Source organism: Prionailurus bengalensis, chromosome B2 (genome assembly GCF_016509475.1).
Source record: "Prionailurus bengalensis isolate Pbe53 chromosome B2, Fcat_Pben_1.1_paternal_pri, whole genome shotgun sequence".
Taxonomy (NCBI): Eukaryota; Metazoa; Chordata; class Mammalia; order Carnivora; family Felidae; genus Prionailurus; species Prionailurus bengalensis.
In genome coordinates, this window is record NC_057349.1 from 60,912,748 (window position 1) to 60,926,060 (window position 13,313).

Here is a 13,313-nt window from a genome sequence, read left to right on the forward strand (position 1 = left end):
CCTATTTCAGAAATAAGTGAAACCCGAGGAGTTCAGTGACAGGTCTATATTTCACAAACAAGCACAGTTCAAATGTCACTTGTAAAAGACTTGCTTTTTCAAAACCTAAGGTTTTTAAAATTAAGAAATATTTATTTTTTACTCTTTCTAAAAAAATAATCTTAAGGATAGCAAAATAATAGATTTTATAATTATTAAGAATTTGCAGCACTGAAGGTTGGATTCTTCTTTGAGATCTTTTAAAGCTGTATTTTAAATTCCAGGGAAAACAAAACCAAAACCAAAAAAAGTAATTTTTAGCCGCTTGGTAAAAATTTGATTATTCATCAGCCAAATGGCCTTACCTGACAAAGAATCTTGTGTCCCCATTTGTTTTTCCTCCAACTTTACCCCTCAGGAAAAGTTTATAGCAAAAGGAAAAAAAGGAGGCCTTTGAGAGTTACTCTATTCTATTGCTTGTGGCTGAATTTTAACCATATTTAGGTTTTGTTTCCGTGGCTTAAAGTTCTACCTCTTGCCCTAGTTTTCCAATTTTCATTCAGTTCCACAAACAGATCCCTATTGCTCAAAGTAAGACTGTCTTTTTGGTTGATTCATTAAAGCAACCCTTTTATTTCTCACATCGGCAATCTGTATCCAGACTTCAGGATATGTCCCCTACACCACAGAGATTGCACTCACAATCCTAAAGTAAATCATTTGGAACAACATACCTGGGAATTACACCAGATATGCTTTTCAGCACTTATATTTTCTTTTGGGTTTATTTATGTAATGCTAGAGCAGAAACAAATTGAGTAAGTCTATTTAATAGAGACTCAAAGCTCTGTCTCGCTATCAGTGAAGACAAGACCTGTCAGGAAGCAAAGACTCAAAGATGCGTTCTGCTCTCTGCTCAGTGATGTAAGTAGAACAATCTTGGACAGAGGGGCCAATATCAGACAATAGAACAGCTAACACAGAGTAGTGAAGCAATTAATTTCTCAGATGTTAATTCAATGTCGCAAAGAAGAAAAGAAGGAAAACAATAGAACTGTAGCAATCTTATAAACCTTGTGTAGACAATGGATTAATAAAGAGTAAGAAAAATGAAAAGGAGAAATATACTTTCAATTCACCTCATGCTAACTTTGATTGGAAAAAGCGTAGCATTACAAAACTGCTTTCATTTGCTCTATTGTTTTTTATTTTATTTTTGTAATGGAAGAAAACGCTGATATTTCAACTCTGCCATCTCAAATCAATCATTCATCTTCCCCAGTCAACATGCTGAGATAAAAGGTGTATTGCAGAGATGGATATTGTTTGAGATTTGTATTTCCTTACAAGATAAATCAGTAGCTATTTAAATGCTTCTAATTCAACACTGTAAGAAAAAGGGAAATTAAATAACAAAATCAGTCCCCTGCAATGTGACTTTGAGGGCAGTGACTTCAAAAGAGAATCATTTCTCAAGTTACACTACCTTTGCAGCAGAGACAAGCACCACTAGGCTGGTTTGAAATTAGTCACACCTCTTCCAAGTTTCCATGAGTATCCACACTTGGGGGTGTTATCCTAGTAACTTCCCCAGTTTGGTTTCCCTTTAAAGCCTGAAGCAACTTAAATGTTCCATTTTCATTTTTCTAATGTAGAAGTTCACATTGTTAAAAGTACAGCAGTTAAGTCTGAAAAGAAGAGGTTATCAAGTCCTTTGGAATCAAATCACCAGCTCATCCTCTCTGAGTGTTGCTGTGTTTAAATTCAAATGCTGAGCCAGCTTCTATTGCCTCCACAACCACTCAGAGAGAAGTTAAGAGTTAAATCTCTGAGTATAATTAGAATTATTACCTCCAGAAATAATGAACCAGATCTTGCTGTTCCTTATGTCGGTAAAACAAGAGGATGAAGACAGATAAAGGACCAAAGAGGGCAAAGTACACAGACCAACCAAATGCTGTAGTTACTGGATGCAAGGAAAGGCTCCTGAACCCACACAAACTGAATTTGCATCCCCAACAGATCAAAGTCCTTTCTTCTCTTTTCCTGGAATTCTTACTAACTTTCCCTGTAAAAATAGTTGTGGCATCTGAGGTAGACGCAGTTGCGAAAGTAAACTTCATGAGCATAAAAACAAATAAAAGAAGAATAGAGGCACCAATTCATATTCACTCTCCATGGCCATTACTGCTTACAAGCTATAATTTTATTAGCCTGAGACCCATATGCAATGACATCATTTCAAAAGCTAGTTAAGTCAAACTGGAAACCAATCAGTTCATTCACAGTACTGAAAAACATCCTGAAGTGTACCCAACTATTTTTATAGTTATTCTGTTCAGATAACTGTGAGCATCCTATTGGAATAAAGGAGGTGACTTATAAGTTTTATAAAGCTACTATTATTAATGCCTCTTTAGCTAATGAAGTAAAAATTCTTCATGGTTCGTGCACTTTAGGCTGTAAGTATGAGTAGGTAGGACCCTATTGAATCATTCATTTTAAATCTAGAAAGCAATTTTCTGCAAGTTAGCTAAATGCATGTAGTCTATTAGTATTTAGGTTGTCTTGAGGCCATGCTCTTCAGTTATACAATTGCATCATCAAATTGAGATTAGCTTCAAAGTTCTAAAAATGTTTTTTAAAGCATGAAAATAAAAACCTATCAAGAATCTCTAACTGCAGTGAAAAGGTTGATAAGAGCTAAAATTGATTGTCATGTGGAAGAAAAATTCAAAATGCTAAAGTTCTTTTCATGTTTTTATATAAATTTAAAAGTATGTTCATAAAATGAAAGAAAATACAAGACCTTCAATACAGATGTATAATGTTTAATATTTCATTTGTCTTAAAAGGACAGATCACATATTGATGACACTTAATTTTAATGTCTAGAGGAATATAACATTGTTACTTGATTTTATTTTAGTGTCTTATTAATACCCACCTCAGGCAACTAAAACACTTCAGCTCTAGCTTCATGCATCATCACACAGCAAAGGTGTTTATTAATAGACCATTAAAATACCCATGTCATGTTTATCTTAAGAATTTATTTGCAATATATGTGTGCTTGTCTCTGACAAGTAGTCACTATGGGAAGAGCCATTAATTAAATTGATCATAAGTGATCCAAATGCTGCTAGAAGAAATATAACAGGTGAAAGCATTTGTCTGCAAAGGCTATATCTTTTCTTGATCTGTTTATTCCTTCCAGTACTTCTGGGCTCATTATTTTCATTGTATGTCTCCATAATCAACTTGAACTTAATGTACATCCTAGACATTTCTTCCTACCAATAGCTGACATTTAGTTAATGTCTTTTTGAATAACTTATAAATACTAATAATTTTGCTTCTTATTCATTAGTAACTTTATAATATAAAACAACCTCATTCTAATACAAATTACTATTATGTGAATTAGAATGACACCATAAAGTAAGTAATATTAACTAACACCGTTTGAGTATACTGAGAGCTTTAAAGTATATGATTACCTCTTCTATTGTTAAAAATATTGACTGAGCACCATTTATAAAAGAATTACCTTAATTTTCTTTCATTTATGGTTGTATTTATCATTCTTTTCCTGTTTTCAAATAACTGCATTTGTATAAAGCAGTGGAATTTATATCATCATTCAAGGAAGGAGTTTTGGTGGTATTGATGGAGAATAGTTGTATATGTATTATAAATTGGTTTTAGTGTGTACAAATTATCAACTAAATAGCAGTTATTTTGGTAAGATGGTATATAATGGAATATTAAATATTCCATCCTCCCTAGGAATAATTTAATTCAAAAATAAGTAAAGTAATATCACTCTTCAATTATCTAAATGTCTCTGTTTTCCAGACCAAATATTCATTTCCCCTATTCTTGATGTGCAGAAAATGTTGTAAAAGTGCATCTACATAAAGGTATTACTTTTAAAAATTCTCACCGCCAAACAGAAGACCTGAAGCCAAGAGAATACATTCACATCATAGTTACTTTCTTAATTAAGTGTTATTTATAATGTTTATACGTAAGTTGATCACTTACTTATTTAAATTTTTATTAACATGCATATTTTGAGAATGTTTAGGAAGAGTGCTTAGAGCACTGAATGAAAAAATAAAACATTATTTTTTACATGATTAGTTTAAATAATTTGAGGAGACTATAGACACAGAAATAAATCATACTACTATGGTAAAAAAAAAATTAAGAATAAGGATATGTAAAAAATACAAAGTAAGCATAGGAACTCTAACAAACACTTAAGTCTCTACTAAATGTTAGTCTTGTCCTTTGAGAAGCAAACACTGAGATAATATTGGCTGTGCAAAGATTTATCTGGGGAAATGCTAGGGGAGGACAGTGATGAGGGACCAGAAAAGGCTGAGACATCTTTAGAGTGTCATTTCCACTCCTCACAGGAGGAGCTATAAATGGTGTATTTCCGTTGCAGCTACAGTACACAACTGTGTCACATGAGTTCGGGGTCGCCCACCACATGATCCCCAAGGGACTCTTTCCTGAGGAAAAACCAGATGTTGATGGGATGAGCCACAACCCAATCTCAGACCAGCAACTCATTTTCTCCTTCTTCCCTAATGCTTTCCAAATGTCCCTCACCCTCACATATCAAGAACTAGATATACTTGATAATTAACCTTGTGATACAACCTTAACTTTCATTTTTAAGGCCTCCAACTCTTGCTTATCACATCCTCCTCAAGTCAGTATTGCTCTATGTATCTGTTCACAGATACAATGGGGAGAGTGAGTAGCAGAAAATACTCAAGTGGATCACCTACATTCCAAATGCATTTATTCCTGCCCTGTTGTGAAATCCAGTCCTACCGTCTCCTACAGATCAGGATCAATGACACTTTCCAGATGATGATTCCTCTTCTTACTTCCTGGTACCTAGGTACAGGTGTCCAAAGTGCCCTGGCAGCCTACTAATGTACAGTGCAGCAGAAACTTTACTGTGTTCCCTGGCAAAAGGGTAACTATCGAGCCCAAGGCTTCAGGGACAGGAGCACAAAATCTCCCAGTGGGTCACTGGAAGTGATGGTGCTGCTATCACTTCTACTTCCCCTTTGATTACCAGATCCATGTATTCTTTCTACAGGGGATACAGAAGTGTATAGAGGCCTCTCACTTCATGCATATACTGCAATCCGAAGGGTAGTAGCCATCCTTTCATGGTGTTGCCCCTCACCTGGTGCTTTAGCTATGCCAGCAAAAGGCTTTTCTATGAGTGTATGAGACTGACTGCTTCAGCATGGTGGAGAATATAATACAATCAGTGGATCCCATGATTGTTGTCTCTCTCCTGAAACCCCTTCACGCCAAGTTACTTTGCTGGTCAAATGCTGTGATGTGTGGGATCTATGCTTGTGGACCATGCCTTCTGGATAGCAGTGGTGGCTGAAGCTCAATAGGAGAGGCAATTCTGTACCTAGAATAGGTATCTCTCTTTAGGAATACAACATGCTGACTCTTCCTGGATAGAAAGGGTCCAGTACAGTCGAGTTGCCACTGAATGGCTGATTAGTCTTCTTTGACAGACCTTAGTATTGGTCTCTGTTTCTGTAAAGTTGTATCAACCCTGGTAAGTCAGGGTCCATACTATTGGGATAAGACTAGCTTCCATCTCTGCCACTGAGTCCACTCTGTTCACATACCAGTTGTGCTAATGTTGGGGTATTCTATGATGAATATTGACTAATGTCAACTGACCTAGTCATTATGTTTATTTTGTTGTTTAATGTATCCTTCATGGCAAATACTTCCTTGTGGATGTTGACATGCAAAACAAAAATCTTCACACCCATACCCTTATACATATATATATGTATGTGTGTGTGTATATGTGTATATATATATATATATATATATATATATATATATATATATAATCTTTCTTTTCTTCCCCACTGTAATTCCAAGGCCACCCTTGAATATTGATGTAATGCAACCACCATCCATTTCTAGCTTACACAAAACCATACTCAAACGCAGATCTTTTCTCCTCCTTCAGCTGCTCCTGTGGTGTGAGATCTCCTCTATGGCCAAGTTGTGAGTTTGAGGAATAATGTTGGTGCAACTGTTGTGGAGCTTGCCATAATCTGCGTACTGTGTGTTCTTTCACCATTGATACTTTCAGGCACAAGCAGCAGAGCTTCTTGTACTTCCACCCAAAACTGATGCAGAGCCCTTTCCTCCTTCAGATGTCACCTGAAGCTACCAGATTTCAATGACATCCAACATATGGGCTGGGGCAATATTTCTAGGTGTAGAATGTGTTGGATCCAAATCCAAAGGGCCTATAAAATTCTGTTGTTCCTTCTATGTGGTAGGAGCCATAAGATACAGAAATTTTTCTTTTACTTCCTGAGATATCCTGGCATGCCCCTGACTGTTGGACCCCTAGACATTCCACTAAAGTACTGACCCCTAAATCTTCATAGAGTTAGTCTCCCATCCTCTGGAGCTCCTGTGTCTTAAAAATATTTCCAGTGCCCTAAAATCTTTTTTCTTATCCCATCTAATTACCATAATGTTATGTTATCAGTGCAATAGATCACTATGCTGTCTGTCCTGTGGGATATCCAAGCATTCAATATTTCATTAGATTATATTATAATAGGGCCATGCAGTTTGCTTATACTTGAATAAAACTATAAATGAATATTCTTTTATATCCCATTTGAATATAAACTGTTCCCAATCCTTTTTTATTGTAATGGAAAAGAGCATAATTATAAAATCAATGGCCATATACCATGTACCTGAGACCTTATTAATCTTCTCTAAAGTGACAACATGTTCAGCACAACAACTGGAACCAGTGATACTACTTAGTTAACCATGCATTAGTGCATAAGCTTCTACAAACTCTCCAAGCTTCTGCAGGGCAAGACTGGAATACTTAATATATGATATGATAAGAATCACAAATCCCTCATTATTTAGGGATTTGACCTTGTTATTCATATCTGTTTTTCCCACTTTGGATTCAATATTATTTTGGGGTTACTATCTTGGTCATGGGCATTTTCAGAGGTCTTCATTTAGTCTCCTTCCTATGATCTCTTACCTATAGGCCAGGGTCTAATGTGGAGGCTAGTCCAATTGCCAATTATATGAATTCTGATCATATCCTTAGGGGATGGTAGAAACAACACCACATACCCAATGCTGATTCAGAGCATATACACCCTTCTGGAGAATCTTACCCCAGCCCTGCAAAGTATTGCCACTTTGTTGCCACTGGTCTTCCAAAGGCCATTTCAGCATTCTATCATGCCAGCTGCTCCAGGATTGAGGGTAACATGATATGAACAGTGAATTCTATGAGCATAGGCCCATTGCCACATTTCTTTTGCTCTGGAGTTCCTTGATCAGAAGCAATGGTATGTGGGATAGTGTAATAGGGGATAAGGCATTCTGTAAGTCCATAAGTAGTAGTTTTGGCAGTAGTTTGGCAGTAGTTTCCTTCCCCACATTGTGTTCAGGGAAGGAAAATCTGTATTCAGGGTGTCCACTGAAGTAGCAACAAAATACTGCCACTTCCATGGTGGAAGGGGTCCAATGTGATCAACCTGCCACCAAGTAGCTGGCTGAATATCCTGGAGAATGATTCCATACTGAGGACTCAGTGTTGGTTTCTGCTGCTGGTAAACTGGGCACTCAGCAGTGGTGGTAGCCAGATCAATCCTCATGAATGGAGATCCACTTTCTTGAGCCCATTCATAACCTCCATTCCTGCCAGATAGCACTTTATTCGTGAGTCCATGGGGTGATGACAGGGATAGGTAGGGAAGGAGGCTGACTGGTATTCACAGAATGAGTAATCCTATCCTCTTGGTTATTAAAATTCTCTTTTGCTGTGCTCATCCTTTGGTGACCATTCACATGACACATAAATATTTTCACGTTTTTTGACCACTCAGAGAGTCCTATCCAATATACTTCTTTCCTAAATTTTTTTGTCACCAACTTTCCAATTTTGTTCCTTCTAAGTTCCTGACCATCCAGCCAAACCACTGGGCACAGCCCCATGAAATGGTACATAATACGACGTATGATCCTTTCTCCTTCCAAGCAAAATGAACAACTAGGTGCACTGCCCGAAGTTCCACCCCCTGGGAGGTTTTTCTCTTAACTAATATCAAGGATGTCCCAGATAAGGACTGAAATGCTGCTGCTGTCCACTTTCAGGTAAGGCCTGCATATCATTTAAAGATTGCAGAGCTATCTGTAAACCAGACCTGAATTTTTTCTTCCTCTGTTAACTGATCATAAGGAATTTCCCATATAGCAATAGATTCAGGATGGAAGAGAAAAAGCTGTGTAGCAGTTATAGGGAATCTGTGCATTTGTACCTCTTCTTTATGTAGCTTACTTCTGTCTTCAGGGCCTGCTAAGGCCCAATCACATATATAGCACTTCAATTTGATGGTGCATTGCTGTTGTGCATGTGAATTTTTATGGCTTAGTGGGTCAGATGCCACTCAGCTGATGATTGACAGCTCAGGTTGCATGGTGACTTGGTGATCCATGGTTCAAAGACTAAGTAGTAAGCTAAGAGCTTTTTCTGAGAAGGAAAGTAGTTATCTGCAGAGATTGGTGGGGTTTTGCTAAAATTTCCTAAATGCATACACCTACAAGGGTCTGTCAAAGGCTCTAAACAGCATCCCTAGCTGCCACCAACACTTCAAGCACCACTGGATCTGCTAGATTATATGGCCTAAGCAGCAGTGCACCTTGCACAGCAGCCTGGATCTGTTGCAGAGCCTTCTCCTATTCTGTGTCCCAAGCAAAAACTATCAGCTGTTAGGATCACTCAGTAAATGGACAAGAATAAAACACCTAAATGAAGAATATGTTGCCTCTAACATCCAAAGAGGCCCACTAGACATTGTGCCTATTTGGCCATAGGTGGAGTCAGATGCGACAATGTATCCTTTACCTTAGAAGTGATATTTCCACATGCCTCCACACCATTGGAACCTTAGAAATTCCACCAAGGTAGAAGTCCCCTGAATTTTTGTTAGATTTATTTCTCACCCTCTAACATGAAAATGTCTTACCAATAACTATAGACCAGTTGCTGTGTCTTGCTCTTCAGGTCCAATCAGCATAATGCCATCAGTGTGACATCTTGTGGAAAGGAAAGATAACCAAGATTCCTGAGAAGAAAAGTATGACATAGGCCTGAAAAGTTGGTATACTTGTGAGGTAGAAAGGGAAGTTGTACTGCTAGCCAGCTGAAAGAAACTGCTTCTGGTATACCTTAGTAGAAAGAATGGCAAAAAGGAATTTGCCAACTCAATAGCTACATACTGGGTACCAGGGGATATGTTAACGTGCTTGAAGCCACATCTGGTATAGCAGCTTAATTGCAGTCATCACCTTGTTATGTCTACTCTCAGCCACTGTCATTCTCCTAGTTCCATCTGTCTTTTGCACAGGCTAAATAGGGAAGTTGAGTGGATATGCAGTAGATATCAACACCCTAGCATCCTTCAACTCTTTGGCGGTGGCACTAATATCTGCAATTATTCCAGGAATGCAATATTGGTTCACTATTTTCCTAACTAGAGGCAGTTCTAGTGGCTTCCACTTGGCCTTTCCCACCACAATAGCCCCGAATCCATAGGTAAAGGAACCAATGTAAGAAATCTGCCAGATGATGAGTATATCTATTTCAACTATACATTCTGGAACAGGGGAAATAACCACAGAATGGGTTGGAGGACCCACTGGACCCACTGTAAGATGCACGTGAATTAAAAATCTATTAATCTCCTGAGTTCGATAAGACTCTGCTCTCACTGGTGAGCCATAGTGATGTTTTGGGTTTCCTGGAATTAGTGTCAGTTCAGATCCAGGGTCCAGTAATTCCTGAAAGCTCTGATTGTTTCCATTTCCCCAACGCACAGTTACCCTGATAAAAGGTCCCATTGGGGAAGGCTAGAAGAAAGGTTAACATTATAAATTTTTGGTACTGTACTGGGATTCTAACTCCAGGGGATCCAACTTCCCTTCATTCAAAGAGTTCTGGATCTGTAAACTAACTCAAGTCTGTTCATTGATGGAAGGACTGTGACTCTCTGTTTTTATGATTCAGATACTCCTGGTACTTAAATCTGTATTAGCCAGGGTTTTCCAGAGAAACGAAATCAACAGAGTATGATATATATTATAAGGAATCGGCTCATGTAACTATGGAAACTGAAAAATTCTTTGATCTGCCATCTGCAAACTAAATACCCAGAAGAGGTGGTGGTTCAAAGGCCTGAGAGCTAAAAGCCAATGGTGTAGACTCCAGTCCAAGTCTGAAGGCCTGGGAGCCTCAGAATCTCTGAGGGTAAAATATTGAAATTCCAGCTCGGCAGCCCATTTAAACTTTCTGACTTTTTATTCTAGTCAGGCCTTCAACAGAGTATATGATGCTCACCCACATTGGGGAGGACCATCTGCTTTACTCACTTCACGAATTCAAGTACTAATGTCTTCCAAAATACATTCACAAACATAAACACACTCAGAAATAATGTTAAACCAGATATCTGAACACTTCTTGTCCCAATCACCACAGCACATAAAAATCAACCATCAGAGTTACCATCTCCCCCAGATTTCAAAGAGCCACCACCATAGCAGCCCATTTGCCTCACCCTCTGGAAACTTTTCTAGAACATCAAATCTCATATTCTGAGAAAGTGCCCCCAAATCAATGAATTATGACATCCATTTGTATATTTTACCCCCTTGTTCAAGCTATCTAAAAATCCACTCCAAGCGATATTTCCTGTCTCTTGCTTGCATATTCTTGCAATCCTTTCAGTGTATAATCTCTTTCAAGCTCATAATATCCCCAGTCATGATACTGATTTTCAGCCTGAGAGCCAAGAAAGGAGTTTGGAAGAGCCTTTGGGCTGATGGTGGGAAATATCATTTCTTCCTAGACCTTTGTAGTGTCTTTTAACACAGCAGACATACTAACTCTTACTAGGGAAATGTGGGTCCACCTCTGCAAGCCCAGAAGGTTCATGGGGGTCTGCAACATGCTCAGAGGCCTCCATTTAGTTGACCCATTCCAAGTTTTCAAGCCCCAAGTTTTCCATACTAGACTACTGGCCTTGGCATTGGCTAAGCACTCAAAAAGAGTCATATTTCTCAATCTATTGTATTGCTACCCTGCTGTTCCTGCCTGTCAGTTCTTCTCCTACAAGAGATGTCTGCTTTCTAAGTTATCAAAGACAACTTCTGACTTTGACACTTTTCCATTAACTGCCTGCTAATGACCCTTAGTTCTCATTAGCCATCATCAGGTGGTTAATACAACTTAGTAGTCAACTAACTCCACTCTCTTTGTAGACATCTTTTACACCATTATATTTGAAATGCCCAAATAGCCACACCTGCAAAAGCATTCCCTCCATATTAACATTTGCCAAGCTGCCAGTAGTAAAATTTTTAGCAACTGGGGTCCTACTTAAGCAAGAGATTCTCATGCCCCACCTACCAACCAGGATGGTGTTCTCTTTGCCTGTTGCATGATGAGTGAGCTAGTCCCAAATTTCCATCTTAATATCTGTTTCCTCAGTTCCACTTGTGTTAGTCTGGGTTCTCCCAAAAGCAGATGCCAGGACAGGATCAGATGTACAAGAACTTTATTGGGGAATGTGCTAGTAAGAGAAAATGGGAGGGAACTAGAGGAGACTGTGAGAGCCATTAAACTCTGATGAGTCTGATCGCTGTCAAGGAGAGAGGAAAGGAAGAGTCATAGCCTACAGTGAAATTCTTTAAAAAGTTTCAGCAAGGCCAAATCTTTAAGCCAAAATTACCCATCAGAGGAGCCCCAAGTCTCAGAATAGTCCTGCCTTGTACACCTTCTACGTTCTGTCACTGGCTGGGAGCAATGCTGGAGAAGCATAGCCTCAACATGAATGTGATGTGGTAATGACTTTCAGATTATGGCAGCTGGAGCCAGCAGTCAATTATGCAATCCTCCCTAGGAAGTCTGAGAGGTGTATTTTTATGGCAGCCACATATTTCTACCACTTATGCTGAGACATTTCTTAACAATGACACAGACATTTTATTTTTGTCTAATAGAAGAGAGTTTTTGAAACTGTATTGAGCTACTGACACAGACATGTTTCATCCTATTGGTTTAGTAAGCAGTGAATAGCATCTACAGTGACCAGCACTGATGAAGGAATAATATGAAATACATGATGAGAGGAGTAAAAAACAATGATTCCTCAGGTTAAAAAGATGGAAGTAGCATATCTATATGTAAATGAAGCACTGAATAATGTGAATGGACAGTAAATTTTGCTAATAGAGTTACTGACATTTCTAAGTGCGGTTTTTCTCCTTCATTCATCAGGTCATGGTATCCAAGATAAAAGTTTAAAAGGAGTCAAAACCATTATGCATACTATATTAACAGTTTAGTTAATCTCTAATTTGAGTTATCTCTAGCCATCTAAATAACCAAAGTAAGTCATGACTCATGAGAAAGTTTGTATTTTCCAAAATTAGCCCTACTTAATTTGAAAAGAAAAAAAAAATAGAATTTCCATACTATAATCAAAGAGTTTCTGTGTCAATTCATGTTGCATAAAACATAAAGCTTGCATTAAAAATATTTCATTTGCAAATAGGAAACAGAGTTTGTCCTGCATGAAATCCATTTTCACCTATAGGTCCTACTGAACCCTGCCAAGACACTAATATTCTGCTCACATTGTAGGTTTTTTTCTTTTTTCTTTTTCCTTTTTTCTTTTTTTTCTTTTCTTTCTTTTTTTTAAAATGAATGCTAAAGAGTCAATGAGCCCATTTGCCATGTACAGAACAAAAATAAAAAAATAAAAATAGATGCCTCAGTAACAGGTATAGAATGAACAAGCACGTATTTAGCTAAGAACTCAGGTATCTCTGAAAATATGTCAAAATTGACTTTCACAATTTGATCCCAACCTCACATCAATTATCTGAAATTCAGTGGGAATGCCCATTTCTATGACAATACTATATTCAAATAATGGTATTAAGATGATGTGGTTTTGTTCTACATCTGGGCACAGTATATCTGCTATTGCATAAGGACAATAATTTTATTCACTCATAAGCCATTTAAATAACAAATGAGGTATATATAGTTTGTGTGATTTGTTTGTTTATTTCAGCAGTATGCCACAGAAGGCTTATGACCACAGAAAACCCAGGAATGGATTTAAGTACAGGTCATTCGTGTCACATAGAAAATGAGATCTGGGTGCTGTAAATTAGATGTCTGTATGGTGATTTGATGCATG

The 13,313-nt window shown here is 37.9% G+C and overlaps 1 pseudogene; it reads right to left on the bottom strand.

Annotated features, from left to right (window-relative positions):
- Window positions 1-1,508: 1,508 nt before the first annotated feature.
- LOC122490479 lies at window positions 1,509-11,923 on the bottom strand (annotated as a pseudogene).
- Between the last annotated feature and the right edge of the window lie 1,390 nt (window positions 11,924-13,313).